At 44.0% G+C, this 21,160-nt stretch overlaps 1 protein-coding gene across 3 annotated transcripts in view; it reads right to left on the bottom strand.

Moving 5' to 3' along the window:
* The window catches only part of CEP164 (centrosomal protein 164), a 393,961-nt gene that overhangs the window by 360,827 nt on the left and 11,974 nt on the right, over nucleotides 1-21,160 (bottom strand). The window lies entirely within an intron of this gene.

Here is a 21,160-nt window from a genome sequence, read left to right as displayed (position 1 = left end):
CCTATGGAAAGAAGAGGTCGCGACCTCTTGTTACATCAGGGTCCAGGAGAGGCTCAATCTCTTCAGCCATCAAGAAAGGTGAGCTTGCTCTGTGCCAGACTTTTCCCACTTACCTCTCTCCAGCGAGGAATCATGAAAACCTCAATGTCAACCAATGAAAATGGGGTACTAACCCTGATGGATTCAGAGATATTTCTTGTTAAAGCACCAATGGAAGTCCCTAGTATTTGACAGAAGTCAAGTGGCTACTAAACTCGTGTGGGCCATAGTGGATGCCTCTGGACCCATAGGTGCTTCTTCCTCCAGAAAAGCTATACTGCTGTCAGTCAGTAAACTGGCAGACACAGGCACCGCAGAAGTATCCACCCACAGAGCACAGAGAGTGAACGGACAACTTATTCAACCACTGTGCGCGATAATTATCCCAGAGGTTACTGGACGTGGGCTACAATGATTGTGTCAACCAGCCCTTGGGCACCACTGATCGGTGTACATTGGGCATTTTTAGAACATCTTTTGTGGTTTTATAGCACATGCCAAGCATGAATTTCTGAGCACATTCTTTATCATCACTGAAACAAAATCAGTGCGTTCTGAAACTTCATCAACCTTTACCTTATCCTTTAAAGTCTGAAAGAAAAGACTTTGAGGTTGCATACTTTAGTTTATCCCAAAGTGAATAATGAGAACATAAGGCAACATCATTATTTTTCCCACAGAATAATATAAAACATGGGGCTCAATGTTAAAAAGAGCCAACCACTTAGCTTCAGAGGCTTTTCCTACCCCAGTGCTGAGCACTCTTTTTGATGCTTGGAGTACTTTGTACTTAAGCCTTCATAACTTTTTCCACAAAAGGTATCCAGGTGAAATTTGCGTATTTTCTCTTCCATTTGTTTTGCATTCTAAAAGGTACCCAAGGTTTGTGTTTGCCCATGTAGGCAAAAGATGATCATCGCCAAACCTTTTTTTTTTTTGGGTGAACAGTACTCAAACAATGCAACTGAGCCTGAATATAGTCTCATTCACTAATTAAGATTGCAAATGAAACATTGACTTGTGTTCCAATTCTTGTTAGTCGACAAGTTAAAGTTCTAAAAATAAAAAAACAAAAATATAAGCAATATAAGTCACTTTAAAGATGACTGATCCACTTATTTTCACAGGACTGGATCAATACATATTTTACACCAATAGACATGTTGAGACTTACTGCCAGTATTGGACATGTGTGTACTGCTTGCTAGAATATATACTACTTAAATATGAAAGACACTGTCCATATTGATCTATTCACCACGAATGAGCATTGTTAAGTTTGTAATTTTGCAATTAAATACCATCCTACATGTACACCTTCTCCTAAATAACGTCTCATCTCAATTGATACATTCTTCATTCGTGCTTAAATTGTGTGTGTGTGTTGTAGCTGGCAAAATCCAGTTACAGATTATAAGAAAAAGTGATTTCTGAAATGTACACTGAATGATCCTCTTTTCAGTCCTTTGCGTTCATTATTTTCTATACCCAAGCTCACAAGAGGTTCTTGGGTTGCATTTCATAGTTTGCTGATGGGTGTAGGCACTCAGGCCCCTTATTATGACGTTGGCGGGCTACTGACCGCCAGGGCGACGGTGGCAATATCACCACCAACAGGCTGGCAGTGAAGACCGCCCCATTATGAGTGTGGTGGGTTGGCCTCTGTCTGCCAACCCACCACATCTCTGCTCATACTGGCAGGGCGGTCTGACCCGCTGGGTCGGAGATGAGCACCTCCGACCCGGAGGCCCACAGAAGACCACCAGTGGTATTAGTAGCTGCCTTTCCACCAGGGTATCCGCAGCAGTAGCACCACCACCAAAACCCTGGCAGAAAGGCTAACGGTGACAGGGAATGTTTTCCCTGTCACCGGCAGACAACTCCCCCCAAACCTCAGCAAGCACAATACCCCCTCAACACCCCACTCCCCTCCATGTACAGCGCCCTCCTCCCCCCACCACCACAGCCCACACCCCCACCATGTACAGCGCCCCCTCCACCCATCCCTCCTCCATGTACAGCAACGACATGCACTCAGCATACACTCATTCACCAACATTGACATACTCACATGGATCCATACATGCATTCACCACAACACTCATACTCGAACTCACTTTTACATTCATACACGCATACACACTTACATTCATACATGCACTCACTTTTACATTCAGACAAGCATTCAACCACGCATACAGACATATATGCACACACGCAGACAACACCCACTCACTCACGCACGCACACAACAGCCCCCACCCTTCCAACCCCCTCCCCTGTCGGACAATCTAGTTACCTGGTCCAGGGAAGAGGTCGTTCGGCGGGGAACAGTAACAGGCGCTTCCACCTCTGGCAGCGCCCCGCCATCAGGACATCGCCAGGCTCTATTACAGGTCGTAATACAGCTGTCGGAGTCCTTTTGGTGGGGTGGGGCCGATGGTGGTACCGCCACAGCGCCTCCGCTCACCAGCACGGCTACTGCTGGATTTCTGCCCAAAATGTGGCAGAAATCCAGCAGTACTCGTAATATGGTGGGCGGAAGACTGCCAGCACTGGCAGTCTTCTGGCACCAGTGGCTTTGGTGGTCTTGCAAAAAGACCACCAAAGTCATAATGAGGGCCTTAGTCATCATAGATGCACTCGGTCACTCATCTTTGCACTCCTGCATTCATTTATCCATTTACTGACTTGTTCTTGCATTCACCCTAAAACACATGCAAGGTCAACAATAGGCAACACAAATTAAAATAATACAAGTAGAAAAAAAACATGCTAAACACAGCACAGTGTCTGTCTTCTAGAGGTATTGTACGTACGCTATCATTACTTTAAAGGTCCAGCAAGGCCAACACCCACAGAAACAATGTGTTGGTCATCTTGGAATAGTATAACAATGATACACTATGGAAAACAGCATTCCATAACGTCCCCCTGGTTTACAGGAAGGGGCCACCTGGGATGCAACGTACTGGATGCAACCCATTAGCACTGCCTGGAATGATGGGGTAGCCTCTTAAACATTACAATAAGAAAAATTTAAGCAAATAAAGTCGACCTAGAAAAGGAGAAAATTCTAAACTAAAGGACTGGCCACCCAGCCCCAACACTAAATCACATTCCTTTTCAGGTGGATGTGCAATTGTGATCAGAAAATGCAGTCATTTGGAGGGCAAGATAGCCAATGAGTGGTGTAAACTGAACCAGTACTCATTACTATTGTCATGGAGAGAAGTAACATGTAAATTACACTCAGACAAAACCAATTGCAGATCAGAGCTGACACAAGGTCCTCTGTGCATCTATATTGATATTTGTATATTTGAATGTATGCATTACTTGATATTTGATATTTTTGTTAAATGATCTGGACAAATCACTTGTAAGAGGTTCTAGAAAGAATTGTCAGAGTATACATTTTAATTAGTAGCATTTCATGTAACACAATATCTATCTGCGGGCCTTAATACAGAGAACTAACAATCCACCATTGAATTCTCATTGATTTTAACATATGCTTTTCACAAAATCTATAATTCAGGCCTACCGCTTTTAGCATAACTTTTCATAATAAACAGAGCAAACCTATGGCATCTGAAATATAATTTCCTAGTGAACCAATGAGTACTCTAGCTGTTAGCAGCAGCTTCTGACCGTTACCAAAACAACGCCCCTGCTAAAACCTAGCCACAAGGCAAGCATCAGGCATACTGTCATAATTAGAATCGGCAAAGCAAAATACCGTTTGTGAGAAAGACCTAACAAGGATTCTGACAGTGCAAATTATCTATACCCACAGTTGGCCAGGCATGGTAACCAGCATCAAAAATCTAATCTGTAAGAGTCCATGTAAAAAATACCTATCAGTAAACTTGAATAATACAGAGAAATAATATTATGACCTCAAATTCTTATTTACTTAAATATATGCTTTTCACAACCAATATGTCTGACCTACAGCCTTTATCATAACTTTCCATTATAAACAATGAGATATATCTATAGCCATGATCACTGCTGGCTAGCAAATCCTATAAATCCAAGTAGATGAGTGTCACCCTGAGTATCCCATATAGCTCTCAAACTTCAAACAAACAAATCCACTCTAAAGTTAACAATGTAAGGTAAGGAGGTTGGGACTTGGAAACAACCCATTCATCATAGATGCCCTTCTCCCACCTTTGCTGCCAGAGAAAAACAAACACTGCATATGATTTGCTTATCTAAGACGTTATAGAAGCATTACAGTTGGTTATGTAAGTTGATAAACAAAATAAGCACAGCTGCATACGGGAGATGCAACTTTTCCTGTTGAAGCACACAACTTCTGCCCAATCAAAACATGTACTCCTGTCCACAAACGTGGGCAGAGCTAAAGTCCCTCTCGGCAATACTTTTTAAAGCTCTTTTTTTTTTACATTTATCACATAAGTTATAGCGACAGCTGAGCTGTCAAGCCGGACCTAAAAACTGGAATTAATAAAATTAATGTATTGTTTAAATAAGCCCAGGATACTGTGTTTAGGAACAGTGGTTATGAGTACATTTCTGAATTTGGGGTTACCCATACTATCATGTGATTCTGAGGGCATTTTGTAAAATGTGCACTTTCTTGCACACTGGCGTAGAGAAATGTAATCAATGATAATAAATGTTCTGTATTTTCACACTTCTCCCAAAAATAACAGTACCCCTCTTATGTGGGTGGGCATACCACCTGCACGAGCCGCAACAACATGGAGACATCAAATCTTCACTATGAATATTGACCCCTTTCGCTGATATGAGTGGCTGTGAGATTTGGACCTGGACTTGGCCACCAACCAGGGAACCCTACCAACACTGCAAAAGAGTTTAGGGTGGAGTGACTTGCATGGATTCCACATTGTTTTCTTACTCAGAAATCCCTACAAACCTTGGCTAAAATGGGGAGAATTACCTACATTTTTCACACATTTCTGTGAGGGACAGTTCTGGAATCTACAAGGATACACAAAATACTTACCCTCCACACCTCTCCCTAGAAAAACAAAATCCCACTCATCCTGCTAGGGCTATAGCTCGTTACAGAAATGTATCAAACCAGGGACCACGTGAACACAAACATTAACTTAATATGGTTACAAGTGACATTTGCGCCTGTTGCGGGTAGGTGCCCAGTAGGCTTTCTGCTTTCAACATCCCCAAAAAGGGGAAAATTGGGGGCTAACCTCCACCAATCCACCCCACAAAAGGGAGTTAAAAACCCCATTGGGGTCTTTTTGGGGAGAGATTTTGGCATGCGTTTTTTGTTTTTTTTCCTTTTGTGTCTAGTGCGCTTTCTGCAGACTTGGAGAAGAGGAGTGGAATTTAGAATTATGTACCCTGAGAACCTGTAAAAGCAGTCTAGTGTCAAATTAGTAACCCTGACCTCAGCACACTGCACCTCACAATATCCCCCCAAAAAAATAATGACATGATGGGAGCTATTCCTTAGCTTACTATGAATTTGTTTTTTATTTAAAAAAAAAAAAAATCCTTTTGTTGCATACACTAGAAGGACTTTGCTTTGCCAATGCAGTTCATAAACAGTTTGCAACTACCACAGAGACAATATTCACATCAAAGCAGTTAAAGCTCCAAATGCTTAAAAGCTTTAAACAGTTTTGAGATTGTAACAATAGCCCGGAAGGAGGGCAGACATTTCAATGACAATATTCCTAGAGTAAAATATTTTATAAACCTGGCACTTACTTGGGGCATGAGATAACATCTAAATGAGTCAAATATGACTCCCAAGTTCCTCACTTTTGATGCTATGAAGGGAGTTAGACCTAGAATTAGAGACCATGGAAATTGGGAGTTGATCCAAAGCAACTCTTCCAAATGACACTATCTCTGCCTTGACTCCTCTCAGATTCCAGAACTTTCTGTCACCGAAATGAGAGGAAAAAGTGTTTTTTTGGCCAAATTGAGGTTTGCAAAGGATTCTGGGTAACAGAACCCGGTCAGAGCCCCACAAGTCACCCCATCTTGGATTCCCCTAGGTGTCTAGTTTTAAAAAATGCACAGTTATGTTTCCCCAGGTGCTGGCTGAGCTAGAGGCCATAATCCACAGCTAGGCACTTTGCAAAAAACAGCTCAGTTTTCTTTGTGAAAATGTGATGTGTCCATTTTGTGTTTTCTGTCGCGGGCGCTAGGCCTACCCACGCAAGTGAGGTACCATTTTTATCAGGAGACTTGGAGGAACACAGAATAGCAAAACAAGTGTTATTGCCCCTTGTCTTTCTCTACATTTTGTCCTTCCAAATGTAAGACAGTGTGTTAAAAAGACGTCTATTTGAGAAATGCCCTGTAATTCACATGCTAGTATGGGCACGCCGGAATTCAGAGATGTGCAATAACCACTGCTTCTCAACACCTTATCTTGTGGTCATTTTGGAAATACAAAGGTTTTCTTGATACCTATTTTTCACTTTTTACATTTCAGCAAATGAATTGCTATATACCCGGTATAGAATGAAAATCCATTGCAAGGTGCAGCTCATTTATTGGCTCTGGGTACCTAGGGTTCTTGATGAACCTACAAGCCCTATATATCCCCGCAACCAGAAGAGTCCAGCTGACGTAACGGTATATTGCTTTCAAAAATCTGACATCGCAGGAAAAAGTTACAGAGTAAAAAGTGGGGAAAAATGGCTGTTTTTTTCACCTCAATTTCAATATTCTTTTATTTCAGCTGTTATTTTCTGTAGGAAACACTTGTAGGATCCACACAAATGACCCCTTGCTGAATTCAGAATTGTGTGTACTTTTCAGAAATGTTTAGCTTTCTGGGATCCAGTATTGGTTTATCACCCACTTTGGTCACTAACTGGAAGGAGGCTGAAACCACAAATTTGTTTAGAAAATGGGGTATGTTCCAGTAAGATGTCAAAATTGTGTTGAAAAATTGGGTTTTCTAATTCAAGTCTGCCTGTTCCTGAAAGTTGGGAAGATGGGGATCTTACCACCGCAAACCCTTTGTTGATGCCATTTTCAGGGGAAAAACCACAAGCCTTCTTGTGCAGCCCTTTTTTCCCATTTTTTTTTTTTTTTTAAACGAAATTTGAACTGTATTTTGGCTAATTTCTTGGTCTCCTTCAGGGGATCCCACAAAGTCTGGATACCTCTGGAATCCCTAGGATTTTGGTTAAAAAGGGATGCAAATTTGGCATGGGTAGCTTATGTGAACAAAACGTTATGAGGGCCTAAGCACGAACTGCCCCTAATAGCCAAAAAAAAGGCTCGCACAGGAGGGGAAAAGCCCGGGCAGCGAAGGGGTTAACATGTTGATGTGCAAAGGATATGTTTTCTGAAACCCAATTTTCACAGATCATTAATATACTATATAGTTTTATCAGTAAATGTGCAAGTCAATGGAGAGGTTTTTTGGACATTTCTTGGAAAGTTACTGTGTGTAGATGACAATATGTTACCACATCATTTTTTAGTGATATATTTATTCAAATCGAGTGTTTAAACAAACTGAGAAACACTCCTGCCCTGATGGCAATCTTGTTAGTAAACTAAAAGAAGTCATAGGTTATGTGGGCTAGACCTCATGAGTATGTGGGCTAGATTCTTGTGAAGCATGCAGCATACTTTAGTCTGCTTAATCAAACAAAAGCGTTTTTTTTGTACTGCAGCAATGCTGAGCTCACATATTTGAAGGTGCAATATGTGAGAATTAAGAAAAAGGCGACTCTATAAACTATTTGCTTAGGATCACACAATTTGAGACCCATTTAAGGGTCAAGTACATTGCAGTTAGGTCGAGTAGATTATTTAAATTGCTCGACCTGCAGGTCTAGTAAAATTTTTATGATTTTTCGAGCCCAGAAACAGAAGACTGCGTGGTTCAGGTTGTGGAAATTATGCCATGTTTGGATTTCACATTTTATAGATGTAAGTGGATTTGGGTGGTTTTGTGTTGGAAACCGCATACTTCATGGCTCTGGCAAAGGTGCACTCATTCTCTGAACTTCTAAAGAAGCGAGTCTGAATATTTTTGATTTTTGGCCTCAGCACAAACAACAATTATGTTTATTTGCAAAGGACCCTCTGTGACACTGAACGCGATGCAGCACTTGACACTGGATTTGAAGGGTCAGACCATTTGTGCACCCTTTTTTGTGTGAGACTACTGCCAATTCACTGGGATGTGGAGGACTGACAGTTGAGGCAGCGAATTATTCAACTGGCATGACAAGCTTTTAGGTCGAGGCACAGTTGTCTGATTTGCTAAAGACATCTAAGGGCCATTCAGAAACCTGTCTTTGGAATGCACTCCACCCGTTGTTTACCACTGCCTTTGTGGTTTGTGTAACGCACATTTTCTGGACCTCTATTTGCTGATTTTATCTGCTTTAGGCTTCCCAGCTTCAGGTAGTCCCTCCCGTTGCCCAAACCATGTTTTTCTGTATTCTTCCATGAACTTACTTTCTATAAACAGGCCTTTAAATCTTGTTCTTAGCTTGTCACATTTGTGGGGATTTAAAGACAGAGATCAAATGTCAAGCTCTCTCTTCTGAGGGAGCTTGGTGTTTACGTTTCTTTCTCCAACTTTAAAGTGAGATGTATGGGACAATCCTGCTAAGTACCTATGTAAGAGGAGGGGCTGTAGGATTTTTTTTCTAAGACACAACAAAAACAAACAGTGTTGATGTTTCAGAATATAATCAGAATTAGTACAAATGAAGTAAATTTTTTGTAATTCTGGAGTGTGGTGGAAACAAATATTTGAATACGATCAAAACACATCAGTGCATTAGGTGAAGACATTTGCACACATTATCATTTGTGTGCAGTAAACCTGTATTTCAGTGCAAATGTAATGGTCATTTCAACTGAAAATGTGTTGTTTGCAATAGTAGTGCGCTACCACACCATGCATACTCCACACTATGCCACACCACTCCACTTCAATCCATCCCACTCCAATCAACCCCACTCACTCTACCCCAATCTCGCACATTTCACTCAAATCTACCTCACTCTGCCCCAATCTACTCCACTATGCTCCAATCTACCCAACTCCAATCTACCCCAAACCAACCCACTCTACTCCAATCTACTCCGCTACACTCCAATCTACCCCACTTGATTAAAATTGGCCCCACTCCACTGCAATCTATCCAACTATTCTCTAATCTACTCCATGCCAACCTACCCCACGTCAATCTACCACAATCTGCCACACTCCAATCCACCCAATCTATCACTCTCAAATGTAATATGCCCCACTCTACCCAAATCTACCCTTTTCCACTTCACTCATTCACCCCACTCCAATCTACCCCACTTGGTTCAAATTTACCCCACTCCACTACAATCTATCCAACTCCTCTCTAATCTAACCCTTTCATTCTAACACTCTAATCTACCACAATCTACCTCACTTCAATCTACCAAAATCTACCCCACTACAATCGACCACAATATAACACACTGCAATCTAATATACCCCACCCGTCTCAAATCTACCCTGTTCCACTTCACGCCAATTTATCCCACTCTAATCTACCCCACACTCTAACATAGCCCACTCCAATCGATCCCACTCAAAGCAAACCCCACTCCAATCTATCTCATCCCAATCTACCCTGCTCCAATATACCCCCACTCCCAATCCACCCAAACTACCGCAATCTACCCCACCTCACTCTACAGCACTCCACTCTACCCCACTGCAATCCAACCAATCTACCACACTACACTCCAATCTACCCCTACTCCACCCACCTTTCCCCAATCTCTCGCCTCACTCTACTCCAATCTTGACTGCTCCAATCTATCCAACTCAACTCCACCCCAATCTACCCCTTTCTACCCTGATCCAACCTAACCACTCCAATCCACCCAATCTACCCCACTCCACTTAAACTACCAGACTTCATTCCTCTCTACTCAATCTACCCCCACTCTACGCCAGTCTCCCACATGCCACTCAAATCTAATCCACTGCAGTTCAATGTAACCCACTCCACCCCAATCCATCTCACGTCAATCTACCGTACCGAAGCTTCCTTGAACCTCTAGGAGGAATGAGCCAACCAGGTGCTGTAGTAGGTATCTCTACAAGAAGAAAAAGGCATTTATAAGACGAGGGCATGGAGGAGCTGTGCAACAATAACTGTATGTTTGCCTATCATACCTAAGGGAACGATCTGTACTGCCAGACCACTTGGGTGAGGCCTTCTAAACTTAGTACCTCTGCAACGTGCTCAAGAGAGAAAAAAACTCCCTCCCAGAATGTGTGCTTACACATGGCACTCTGATCCTCCTTTCCTCAATCCGCAGAGCATTCCCGATGGGGCCTGTGACTACAAAGGTCTGAAGTGACGAAGAATTATCATGACAGATTGGTACAAAGAAAACTTGTAACTACATTCAGCGGTTTAATCATCTGTCGCACTTGACTCTGTGATGACAAGGCACAAGAAGAAAATCACAAACATGCTTTGGGAGTCCCATCTTTTAACAGATCAAAGCTGCTAAACACAGTTGTCTCCTCTTTTGTTTGGTGGCACCTTTGAGCCTTGGGCCCAAGGAAGCCCAAGTGAAGAATTATCTTTATCTGTTTCGCAGGAACAAGGGTGTCCTCTTTTACCCATGCATATTCTGATTCTTCCTTCGTCTGCATCAGAGGCAGAAGCCAGCCTACCAGTGCACCAGTGGAGGACATCATAAGGCACAGCTGAGACAACCACTTTTCAGTAAGTGAAGATGGGTGCCTACATTAACAGGCAGGTGCCCCAACCTCAGCCAACATATATAAAAAATGCAAAGGTACAGCCTTAACCAAGGTTTCGGGGGACACAAATAGCTTTGACTGACACTGCAGCAGCAATACCAATACCTTAGAAGAAAACATTTTGTAATAGCCTGAATTTCTTTTCTATACCTTTTGCTTTATTATTAAAGTAAGGGCAAATTATACCACCAAATAGCCCATGGCAAGTCTGACTGAGATCCTGTGTTAGTACTTTGAAGACACCTCCAAGAATCGGAGAGTAACTGTAGAGTGGTACTGATTCTCCAGTGATAACTATATTCAATATTTATGTCCTCTGCACTTTACAGGAATAGAATTTAGCTACATGCCATGATTGAAGCAGGTTTCCTTTTAATTTAAATCACTTGCTGGGCAGTGCATGATTGGTTAATGTAATTTGCTGAATATGTTTTGGACGTCTCAACTGTGCTATCCTGAAGGTCAGCTGCCAAAAAGGTGCACTTGGTGCTGAGCTTTGTGTCCAACAGTAAGCTGTTTTGTTGTCTCATGAGGGCCCGAATACAGACTGGTGATCATGAAGGATGTTGCTTAGGTTAAAGTATTCTTTAAGTTCTCATTTCACTTCCTTCACAAATATCTTGATTGTGGAAAAGAGGTTGGAGATCAGACAAGAGTTTGACAGTTACCTTAGATCAACTGTTGGTTTCTTCAAGAGATGAGGGTGTTATATTGGGTTGTGATGTCAGAGCGAGAATGTTCAAAGGTTCTGTAGTCTGTTGAGCCATTCTAGGTGGAGTCAGTTTATCACTGACCAATCCAAGAGTAACTACATGTTGCTTGTGAAACTGAATAAATGGCTGGTACTTATCAATTTCAATACATGGTATTCTTCATAACAAATTTGGCAACAAGCCGGCAGCTAGAATACTCACAGTCACCTTACATAGTAAAGGAACCCACTGTGTACGAGTTTTGCAACAGCCAAGCATTCGGACAAACACTGTGTGAAATTCAACAACGTTTCTCTGAGAGTGGTTTCGTTAACTAGTGATGTCTCTATAGAGATTGGTGCCATCAACAAGCAATTTATTTTTACCTTCTTTAGTGGCAGAACTTGATAACAGCCATAAACTTAAAGCATGAATCTTTCAGCATGCATCTTTGCTGGAGCGTTCCATTCCTGGACAAAGTCAACTGAGACATGTTGTGTTACTTGAAAACCACACATGCTTGGCTTTGTGCACATCGCACCATTTGTATCATGTGGAGTACGTGATCAATGCTACAAATCTCATTTTGGTTTGGGCCTTTCATGATCTTGGATATTTACCGTGTCTGCAGTGACAAGCACAAAATTAATCAACAGTTAACCACAGCTTCACCACTATGTGTCAGTGCATCCACATCAACACACACACCTTATTTTTGATACAAGGTTATATGCACATTGCATCACTCATTTAAATGGTGTATTTCAGAATATAATACTTGAGTTCTCAACACTTGTTTAGTGTGTGTCAGTGCATCGACGTTGATATTCACACCCATTTTTGGATACTCTATGGCATGCACACCTATGTACAATCGAATAGATAAAGTGGTACATTTAATTATCTACATTTCAATATAGTGAAACACAAATTACTTTACCGAAATACAGCCACACAGAGAATTATCTATGCGATGTCACTTTGGAGCAATGACAGAGAAGCTTATTAATGATCAACTGATTGTCAAATAGAAAAGAAAACAAGCATTTGCAATGCAATAGGTCTCACATTTGCTTGAGGTAGAGCTATTGGCACTATAAATTCATAACAGGACTTTTCTTGCCACATAAATTGGTCAACCCTGCCTCATACTTTCGTCTTTTCCTGCTATATAATACCAGGGGCCCTGCATATAGCTAAAACACTTCCATTTACCTTCTTCCTCTATCTGCAGCAAACAAAATCAAAATGTTGCCATTTAGCATCCTAATTTAAATCGGCTAGCTAATTCCAACAGAATACCACTTTCACCACCCCATCATCTGAGTTGCTGGCTGCCTAACACAATTCTCCAAAAACAAACACAATACAGGCACAGAGGAGAAATAAACTAGAAGGGTCGCCCAATCATATCAAGAGTCCTCAAACAGTCATAGTGTAATAAGGATGTTAAGTTGCCTTGAATCATAGTCCTAACTGCAATACTGTAGCTGTAATGCTGAAAACAGACCCCAGAGGGCACCATAACAAACACATTTGTAAGATTCACGGTCATGTTACCATATTGTTAGCCCCTAGAGGGCATAACCCCATGAAAAAACAGGAGAAAGTAATGCAATGAAAACATATACTAACTCCTAGAGGAGGTTTTAGGGCTAGTGGGCCTACTGCAATGATATTACAGACGAGGCCTATAAAACAAAACTCATCCAAGCAGTAAAATACATAGTCTAGCCATGAGAAAGCTTAGAATCGTGGGAAAGGTTATTGTTTTGGGGCCCCCACTAACCTAGTGTGGGGACCTAGAGATGATGTAGACAGAAAGAGTGTTTTGAAGGTGGTCCCATTGTCCTAGGACCACCACAGGCTAAGTTATAAGCAAAAATGTTTTGTAGATGTAATGCCCTGCAAAGCATTGTAGGGCGAGTTTTCGCAAATATTATAGTATGTTGACTGCAATGCGCAGAACAACCTCCAGAGACACCACAATAAAAATAGCATTTGGAAGAAACATGGTCATGTAACCATACAGTCAGCCCATAGAGAGCAGAACTACATGAAAAAAAGAATGGGAGAAAGTAATGCAGTGTAACCATATATGTAGCCCCTAGAAGGCATAGTGCATTACACATGTTCAAGGCTAACAGGCCTATTGCAATGATATTACAAAAGAGGCCCATAAAACGGAACTTCTTTGAGCTGTAATGAATAATGGATGGTGGTAGGAGTTAATATTTTGAAGCCCCAATAGTGTTGGGACCCAGAGATAATGATTATTTTAGTATGTTAATGTGACTGTAATGCTTAGAGCAGCCCCTAGAAGACACCTCAGTGAAAATGGCATTTGTAAGAAACATGGTCATGTAACTATATGGTTATCTCCTAGAGGACATAAACACACAAAAAGAAAATGCAATAAATAATGCAGTGATACCATATATTTAGCCCCTAGAAGGCGTAGTGCATTACACATTTTCATGTGTAGCAGTGTAACCTATAGCAATGATATTACAAACAAGGCCCTTTAAACCACAAGCTATTCCCAGCTGTAAAACAAAAGTTCCAGCCATGAGAGCACTTAGAAATACACTGAATGGTGGGAGGGGTTATTATTTTGGGGTCCTCCCTAATCTAATGTGGGGACCAAAGATGACCTAGACCAAAAAAAATGCATTGTGCAGAATGTTTTGGTGATGGTCTCATTGTCCTAGGACTATCACAGCTGAGTCAAGAGCAAAAATGTTTTGTAAAAGTAAAGGTGTGCAAAGCATTATGGGGCAAGTTTCCCGAGTACAGTGAATATTGTAGTATTGGTTCTCCTCGCTGTGCTGGAAGAGTCTCTTTTGCTTTGAGGATTTATGTTTTACGTGAAGCATTTACAAACTTCAAGTGTTTAAAGGGGAGAGCCACAAGAAATGACTCTGAGTAGTTAACTGTGAAAAATGTGACTAGTGCTCCAATGCCGCGAATAGAGTTCGCATTGTTGTGCCTGTTTGTGCTGTGAGCGGCATGGCCGCCATGCAGCACAAAGGGTAGAGACAAAAGAAAAATGTAGTTTGCCCACCCTGAACTCTATCGGCAATTTTGCAATAATCCATATAACAGGGGCAGTCTGCACGGCGTGACATAAACAGCCTCAAAGCGGAACAAACGTAAATCATTAACCAATGACATGTCAATTAACCAACGATTATTGAAAGGCAAGCCCAGGAACAAATTAAAGTGATGGGCGTGAGATTGGCGTGGTTAAAAGCCCACAATATTTACAACAGGTCAAATCGCTTGCACCTAAAAAAGTAGGAGTGTTTTTGGGAGGCAAATAACCCAATTCTCAAAGACACCATTGAGACTGCTAAAGTTGTTGAGCAACCTGAATATTGCATGAAGGAGATGGAGAAGAAAGATAAATCTGGCAATGAAGTTTCAGTGATTAAAAGGGGAATAACCTTTTCTAATTCTGATTATGGTACGGTTGTCAAGTCTAGTTAAAGACCTTTTGAAAATTGGCAGAACTCTAACTATTGTGTTAGATGTGGGAGTATTTACAATTCTTCAGATTCCAAGACCTGCTTTGTACATAGGGGCCATTTTGCTCATATGTTTAAGAACACAACTAAGACCAGAATAGCAATGGTAGCATAAGAAAAATCCATGGACGAGTGTGTTGATAGGATATCAAGCGTAGAAGTGATGATCAAGATAAGGGCAGGAAATGTAGGCTTAAAGCAGAGTTTGTTGTAAATGATAAAGTAGTTGGACTTATAGTAGAGTCTGGGACAGTGTACATCGTTGTACCAAGGAGTATGTTTCAGAACAAATGGCCAACTTTTTCATTGTTACATAAAGACATTTGCCCGGGGCTATCAAGTTGAGGTTATAGACATTATTGGGCTAATGCATGACTCCATAAAATTTCAGGATAAAGAAACTGATGACCTGGTCAGTGCATTGCTCTGCCTCCCGTAGCTCCACCATCTAAGTAGAGCCCTATCCCTGGCTCCTCTGAACTCCTGACCCCTGCCAGGAGTTCGAGGCCCTCCTCCACCCACAGTCTTCTGCCTGCGCCTCATCCCTGGTGTCTAGTGGGAGAGCTCTGCTTTCCTACTAGGCTACCTTCTGCCTCTCTCCTCCTTTTGCTTTGCTTTGCTCTACTACTGTCACTTAGTGCTCCTTTTCCCTCTCTCACTCCGTTCTCTCTCTCTCACTTTCACTCTCCCCCTCTCTCTCTCTCCCCTGCTGCCCCTGCAGCCCGTCCCCTTTTTTGTCTCCGCCCCCTTTTTTGCGCCGTTTTTCATCCCCCTCTCGCCTCCCAGCTGTCCTCGCCTCCCCCAACCTCCCTACTTAATGGCAGCCGCTGCATGGTAGGCTGAGCAATACCACTGACCTGGTCAGTGCATTTCTCTGCCTCCCGTGGCTCCGCCATCTAAGTAGAGCCTTTTCCCTGGCTCCTCTGAACTCCTGACCCCTGCCAGGAGTTCGAGGCCCTCCTCCACCCGCAGGCTTCTGTCTGCGGCTCATCCCTGGTGTCTAGTGGGAGAGCTCTGCTTTCCTACTAGGCTACTTTCTGCTGCTCGCCTCCTTTTACTTTGCCTTGCTCTGCTCTCTGCTCCACTACTGTCCCTTAGTGCTCCTTTTCCTTGTTTCTCTCACTCCGCTCTCTCTCTCTCTCTTTCACTCTCCCCCTCTCTCTCGCCCCCGCTTCCCCGTGGCCCTGCCCCCTTTTTCGGCCGCCCCCTTTGTCATGCGTTTTCGTCCACCTCCCAGCTGCCCTCTCCTACCCCCCCCCCACCTCCCTACTTAATGGCAGCCGCTGGCGAAGGCACACCAAAGGCAAGCTCTTCTGCACCCATCTGCGCTGTAACCGCTCCCAGCGCCAGAACCCCTGGCTCCAGTCCCCCCCCACCACCGCCACGCACCTCTTCACTACGACGCTGCCACCCTCTGCATCCTCAACACCGGCTGCTCTCCCGCCTGCCTTCAAGCCTCCCCGCAGACCACCCCCGGACCCTTCTGCTGCAAGAACTGCACCTTCACCAGCCTCCACACCAACAACACACCCACCAAGGCAGGACGCAACCATCTCAGATGTATCCTCCTCAACAGCCGCTCGGTCCACAAGCACGTAGCAGAGCTATGGAATCTACTCGACTCCCCAGATGTTACCTTCCTGACCGAGACCTGGATGAACCCCTCCTCAGCGCATGACATCGCCATAGCGATCCCAGACGGCTACAAGATCACCCGCAGGGACCGCTCCAACAAACCACTGCCATCATCCACAAGAATACCCTCAGGATCACGACAAACACCGCAGACAACCTCAGCACCGCCGAACTCCTGCACTTCCGAATCCACACTGACCCAAATACCACCCTTCGAGGGACCCTCGTCTACAGGCCCCCGGCCCATGACAGCAGTTCATCGACTCCATTACCGACATCATCAGCACGCACGCTCTTGCATCCACTGACTACATACTCCTCGGAGACTTAAACTTCCACCTCAAGAACACCAATGACAACAACACCGCCACTCTGCTCGACAACCTCTCCCACCTCGGCCTCAAACAGCTCGTCACAACACCAACCCATTCCGCAGGACACAAACTCGACCCTATTTTCTTTGCCAGCAATCACGTCTCTTTCAGCAACACCACCGAACTCCACTGGACAGAGCACCGCTGCATCCACTTCTACTTCAAAAAAACCACGACACACCACCACCCACAACGGATCCCCCACTGCAGCTGGAACAAGGTCCCCGAAGACCAACTTATCACGACCCTCTCCCAGAACCCACCTATCAACACCACCAACAGTGATGCAGCTGCCCTCAACTTCAGACAATGGGTCAACACCTGTGCCAATACTCTCACCCCAATCAAAAATCCCTCCAATAGACGCACAGACAGAAAGGCCTTCTGGTTTACCGCCGACAACCACGGATCTAAGCAAAGCTGCCGAAGACTTGAAAGAAAGTGGCGCCAAGATCAGACTCTGGACAAACACACAGCCTTCAAAAACGCCATCCGCAGACACCACCATCTCATCCGAGCCGCCAAAAGAACCGCCTTCAAAGACGGAACCCACAACAACGCACACAGCCACAAGGAGCTCTTCAACATTGTGAGGGAACTCTCCAACCCCAGCTCCAACGTCCATGACATCCCGCCATCCCAAGACCTCTGCGACTCCCTAGCCTCCTACTTCTACCGCAAGATTGCAGACGTCCACAACAGCTTCAGCACCCAGACCCCCCGGCAACTACCAACACCACAGATTCACCTCCAACCAACCTCCTGCTCTCCTGGACCCCCATCAACGACAACAACACCATTAAAATCATGAACACTATCCACTCCGGCTCTCCATCTGACCCCTGTCCTCACCACATGCTCAACAAAGCAAGCTCCGTCATCTCACCCCAACTACAGAAGATCATCAACGGCTCCTTCGAGTCCGCCACCTTCCCGGAGGGCTGGAAACACGCCGAGATCAACACCCTCCTCAAAAAAACCAAGTCGGACCCAAAGGACCTCAAGAACTTCTGGCCTATCTCCCTGCTCCCCTTACCAGCAAAAGTCATTGAGAAGGCCGTCAACAGACAACTAACCCGCTTCCTAGAGGAGAACAGCACCCTAGACCCTTCCCAATCCGGATTCCGCAGCAACCACAGCACCGAAACCGCCCTCATCGCTGCAACCGACGACATCAGAACCATACTGGACAGCGGCAAAACCGCTGCCCTCATCCTCCTCGACTTCTCGGCCGTGTTCAACACCGTCTGCCACTACACACTACGCTCACGCCTCAGCAATGCTGGAATCCGCGACAGAGCCCTGGACTGGGTCACCACCTTTCTCACTGGCAGAACCCAGAGAGTCCGCCTCCTCCCATTCCGCTCGGAGACCACCAAAATCATCTGCAGTGTACCCCAGGGTTTGTCCCTCACCCCGACCCTCTTCAGCATCTACATGGCCCCGCTCGCTAACATCGCCCGATCCCACAACCTCATCTCATACGCCAACGACACCCTGCTGATCCTCTCCCTCATCAAGGACTCCGCCAAGATCTACCTCCACAAAGGAATGAAGGCCATCGCCAAATGGATGAAGAGCAGCTGCCTCAAACTCAGTTGGGACAAGACGGAAGTTCTTATCTTCAGGTCCACCCCCTCTGCATGGGATGACTCCCGGTGGCCTGCCACTCTCGGAACCGCTCCAACTCCCACCGACCACGGGCCCAACCTAGGGTTCATCTTGGACCCCTCCCTATCCATGACCCAGCAAGTCAACGCCATCTCCTCCTCCTGCTTCAACACCCTCCGCATGTTCCGAAAGATCTACAAATGGATACCCACCGAAACCAGAAGAACAGTCACCCAAGCCCTCATAAGCAGCAAACTGGACTATGGCAATGCCCTCTACGCAGGAACCACGGCCAAACTCCAGAAGAGGCTGCAACGCATCCAGAACGCCTCCACACGCCTCATCCTGAACATCCCCGCCACTGTCACATCACAGACCACCTGGCTCACGGTCAACAAGAGAATCACCTTCAAACTCCTCACCCACGCTCACAAAGCTCTGCACAACACCGGACCAGAATACCTCAACAAAGGACTCTCCTTCTATACCCCTACACGGCATCTCCGCTCCGCTGACCTCAACCTCGCAACCATCCCACACGTCCGCAAAACTACAACCGGCGATAGCTCATTGTCACAGCTCGACGCCAACACGTAGAACACTCTTACCACCCACCTGCGCCAGACCAAAGACCTCCTTACCTTCAGGAAACTTCTCAAGACCTGGCTGTTTGAGCAGTAGCAGTACCTTGCCCCCCACCCCCTCCCTATCCTCCTCCCCTCCTCAGCAGTTTGAGACCCTCACGTGTGAGTAGTGCGCTTTACAAATCCCTGATTGATTGATTATAAAGTGTACATATCATAGGATGGTCCACCATTTTCGCATGGGTACATCAATGTGACTTATATATAATCATTAATCCCAGATCACCCAATCAGATGATAGGGGTGAGAATGTCACTTTATCTGAAATGAATGAAGGAGCAGAAAATGTATTTAATTTTTTTTTGGCTATTTGAAGGAATATGTGCATAATATTGTTTGTAACCTACCGTTTCTGTGTAACATAAGATGAAAAGAATTGACACTGTAGCTCGTACAGAAGCAACAAAAAAATAAAACTTTGGTGAGATGCTTAGTGATGCAATAATCAAGCCAGTAAAAACCTAAAGTTGGATTTCGGCTGTGGTTATCACAGAGAAAGCTGATGATCCTCTGAGGCTGCGCAGATCTAAGATTGCTTAATCAAAATATTGTTGTGGACACATAGCCCCTAGCTAAAATAAATACATTGATATGGTTGGTGAGGGGTCTTAAGTACTTTCTCGAAGCTAGATCTGAATAATGCTTATCAGATAAAGTTGCATGATGAATCAACAGCCCTAACAGTGTTTATTACTATGGAGGATGCCTATCAATTTACTCACATGCAGTTTGGAATATGCTCAGTGGCAAGTGTATTCCTGAGGATGATTACCTTCCTTAAGGGAATGCAAAATATTCTGTATTTTCAATGTATTTTCTAATATTTGGAGAAACAATTAAACAACATTACATGGTGTTACAGCAAGCTTTGCATAGATTGCCGGACGCAGGTCTAACACTCTGACAGAATAAGTGCACGCACTTAGATGAAAAGGTAGAATATTTAGGTTACCTGATATCTGAAGAAGGGGTTAGACCAAAGTCACATTTGTTAAATGCAGTTGAGCTGACACCTGCACACACTCACAAAGATCAGTTACAATCATTTATGGGTCTTAAAAGAATTCTAGTGAAAACGTTTGTTTAGAGGTTTGTTGACAAAACTGAGGTTCTCAGAGTTTTACCAATAAAGATTGCAATATTGCGTAGGGTGATGAGCAACAAAAATGTTTTGAGCTCAAAGAAGAAATCAGTAATGCTGTTAGTCTTGTACTTTTTGACCCCAAACAGAAATCTGTTCTCACTACTAATGCCAGTGCAACTAGTGTCATGGCAATGCTTTCTCTCAGATCCATGGGAGGAATAAAAACAAAAATGTTGCATTCTCCTCTAGAACATTGACAAAACTACTATTTCATCCAGTGTGAAGCTTTAGAAGCTGTATGGGATGCAAATTATTTCTGCACTTATTTTTAGAGGTCGCAATTTCTGTTAAGTTTTGATCATAAACCTTCGGCTAAGATATTGCTTCCAGGTGGTGCTGGTAAAGGGTCAGCGGAATCAGCTAAGTTGGAGACCACATTACAGGAATACTGATATGAGCTGGAACACATTCAGGGCTGGAGGTATCACAAGCTGATTGTCTTTACAAGCTATTGGCGGACTGGCACCAAGTACAAGGACAAAACGCTAGGGCAGATAAGCAGGACCAAGCAGTGTCTTCAGTGCAGGATGCAATGACCTAGGGAGCAGGTTTTGTTGCAGTTGAAGAGTGGATGTATGAAATGGATTCCAATGTCTCTTTAAAAACTGTGAAGAATCTCCTGATATAGGTGGAGGGAGGGGCAGTGCTGTGTCACCATCTGCAAAACCTTATATCAAGGTCTGGATGAGAAGACAGTGTGTAGAGGCAAGTTGTTGATTA

This window comes from Pleurodeles waltl, chromosome 3_1 (genome assembly GCF_031143425.1).
Source record: "Pleurodeles waltl isolate 20211129_DDA chromosome 3_1, aPleWal1.hap1.20221129, whole genome shotgun sequence".
Classification (NCBI taxonomy): domain Eukaryota; kingdom Metazoa; phylum Chordata; class Amphibia; order Caudata; family Salamandridae; genus Pleurodeles; species Pleurodeles waltl.
Note: the sequence above shows the minus strand (reverse complement) of the source record. Positions and strands in the feature narration are given on the sequence as shown.